At 38.3% G+C, this 2,950-nt stretch overlaps 1 long non-coding RNA gene across 1 annotated transcript; it reads right to left on the bottom strand.

Annotated features, from left to right (window-relative positions):
* Nucleotides 1-74: 74 nt before the first annotated feature.
* LOC147819110 (uncharacterized) lies at nucleotides 75-787 on the bottom strand. Its single transcript, XR_015437262.1, has 2 exons — nucleotides 726-787; nucleotides 75-451 (listed from the first exon to the last, which is right to left on the bottom strand). It is a non-coding gene; the product is annotated as an uncharacterized LOC147819110 (long non-coding RNA).
* Nucleotides 788-2,950: the final 2,163 nt, after the last annotated feature.

Here is a 2,950-nt window from a genome sequence, read left to right as displayed (position 1 = left end):
AATTCAAAAATCATCTTCATCTGGGGTGTCCTCACCCTTATCCTTGTTCTTCTTGGATCTCTTTTTGGCTGTCATTATTTTGTTTGCGTTTCCTCTTTCCAAATATGGCCATTTTCACATTCTTCTTACTACTCTTCTTTTCTTCTTCCTCCAAGGCCTGCTTGTATCTGTGTAGATGTCTGACTTTATCCTTGTCGTACCAGTGGTCTTTCTTGGCCCTGCTTTGGGAAAAAATGGTCTTACAGTAGAGGGACTACTGTGCATTGAAGACTTTTTGACTGCTGTGATAGCCCACACTGGGCAGCTTTCTTGAAGCTTGTTCACATGGCAGATGGAGTAGTCTTTGGTGACTGACCTCACTGCTTTTCCCTGCCTCACTTCATCTGATGCAACTTTAAGTACATGTGCAGGCACACCCCTATTTGTTTTCCTCACCCACTGTCTTGGCATACTGAAAAAAAGGAGTAGGATAGAGAAAATATGTGAATTGTGATTATGGGGATGGTTGTAACATTTTCTTATATGGTGTTACAACTATCCCCACCCCTGTCAGCCAATGTTTACCTAGCTGTATCAGCATGGTGGTTTGAAATTAGCATGGATGAAATGACTCACATTTTACGTAAGAACCTACTCTCTTACCCGATACAAGTTACCTAATTCAAACTTCAACAGCATCAGTACTAATCAAAATATAGACTTGGTCCCAAAAATTACTTTCTTACCTGAAAATTGATGTTTTGACTGTAAAATCTGCACACTTCCTCTCACAGCCATCCAAATTCACATGCAAAATCAGGGAGGAAGTGGATATACATGAAATTGATCACATGACTCTTATGTTATCCCTTATTGGTGAAAGTGATGCTATTACAACTATCCCTTTGTTACAACCATCCCCGGTCTCCCCTACATTTCTTTTTCACACAAAAAAAAACTGTTGTTTCTTATCAGTTGCCAAATCATGATGGACAAATAGAATATAAACTAGAAAATAATAAACTTGAGGGGGAGTATTTCTTTTTTTTTTAAAATGTCGCCAACTGTACCTTTTGTGCTACTCACATCTTTAAAAAACAAATATACCTGGCAAATGTTAAAAATGAAAATGTTTAAGACCAGCATTAACCAGGGCTAAACAGAAGTGATCTTGATCTTTGCAGTTTTAACATATGACAATGTTTTGGGAAAATATTTATCTGCTTTTCCAAGTGCTTAATTTCACATGTCGTCAGGTCTGCGTGTTTTACCTCTACAATATGACTGAGGCCAACAAATAAAATGAAAAGATTCTTTTTAAAATGCAGAGGGAAACATTTCTCATTCATAATGTCACTCCGGATTCTTCATGATCTGCATATTCTAACATTGTCTCAGCAGGGTTTGACCTCTAAATATCACATTTCATTTCTATTACATTCATTCATCTGACCCAGTACAGAAAAAATAAAACAACATTCAACTTGCATGGTTACTATGAATACTGAAATACCGTTTACCGCCCTATAACAACAGATATAACAAACTACTACTAATATACGGTGTTTCCAAAGCATTAAATGGCCTTGTCCTTCCATTCAGCACAGTTATTCTCTATGAATATATTAAAACTTGCCTAACAGGCATGTCTCCTTGATGTTAATCGTATTGGAAAGAACAAGACTATGTCAATACCTAGTATATGGTGGACTGCATCATAAGCTATTTGCATTCTGCCTAGTGTCAGCTGGTTTCAGCCCTTTATCTGATATATAGCTATTTTAATACATCGAAATTCCTAATAAACAATACATGTTTTTTCTCTTTCCGTTGTCACAAAAATGGAATGAGTTCAGAGAAGTCAGTGGCCCTACATGTTGCCATTTCCAAGCTGCTGCTAAAATCCGTTTTTTATAACCGTTTATAACCGTTTTTTATAACCGTCGTCTGAACAAAATCACCAAACACATAAATTCAAAACAAAGACTGAGCGTTGTGACTTCAGCTATATTTACTTGTGAAAAAATCACTCAGGGAGAAAAAGTTAGTTCACGTCAGCTGCCGTGTCAGTCTTAATCTAGTGACAAAGTCTAAATTGGCAACACTGTTCACTCAGTTACACCTTGGGGCGGAGGACCTGCTTCAGCCTCTAACAGCCCTCCACTCAACCCACCACACTCCGACCCCCCGACCCCCCGACCCCCCGACCCTCCTCCTTTTTTAGATGACTTTCCTGAATTTTTGCAAATTTGATCAATTTAAGTCGATACTCTGGTCTTTCCTTTTTCCACCCTGTCTGTCCTCGTTAAAAGCAGCTTAAAGAGAATTGGCTTGATCCTAAAATGGTTATGGGCGATTCATTCAGGGTTCAAATTGGGCTTAGTCTGTAAAGTGTCTTCTTGGCATTACAAGTGCTTTATAAATTAAATGGATGTGACTGGTCATGAATGTATTACTGGATAGGTCCAAGAAGCACCGGGACCAGGACTAGAGTTTCTGTTTGATGTGACTGTCAACATTTCTCACTAGAAAGTCAAACATCTACAAAAAGACTCAAACATCCATGTACCAGTAAAGCTCACAATTTACCTTTAACAAGGACCTGCTGTGGAAGCTTTATGGTGACGCAAACGATGAAACTGTCAGTGCAGAAACAGCAAATATATGGCCTGGGTTCCACTTTGCTACCGGGACTATGCTTTACAAGGATATCTAACTAATAAAGTAAGCGATCGGAAGTGTTATCTGTATAGTATATTTCCTTTTTATAGTAAAGAGAACAGACCACTGTGCATGTTTGGCGTCCATGCTAACAATCAATTAAACCATAAACACAATAAACCCAAAGTTAATCAATGGAGCACATCTACTGCTGACTTATGCAAGGGTGGGCTTTATAGAACTAGAGGGAAAAGCATCATGTTAACCATAATTATTGACAGAGTTGTGTTGCCTCAACACATTGTAATTG

Source organism: Seriola lalandi, unplaced genomic scaffold (assembly GCF_002814215.2).
Source record: "Seriola lalandi dorsalis isolate HSWRI2012SDOR001 ecotype SW California unplaced genomic scaffold, Sedor1 jcf7180002054312, whole genome shotgun sequence".
Lineage (NCBI taxonomy): Eukaryota > Metazoa > Chordata > Actinopteri > Carangiformes > Carangidae > Seriola > Seriola lalandi.
Note: the sequence above shows the minus strand (reverse complement) of the source record. Positions and strands in the feature narration are given on the sequence as shown.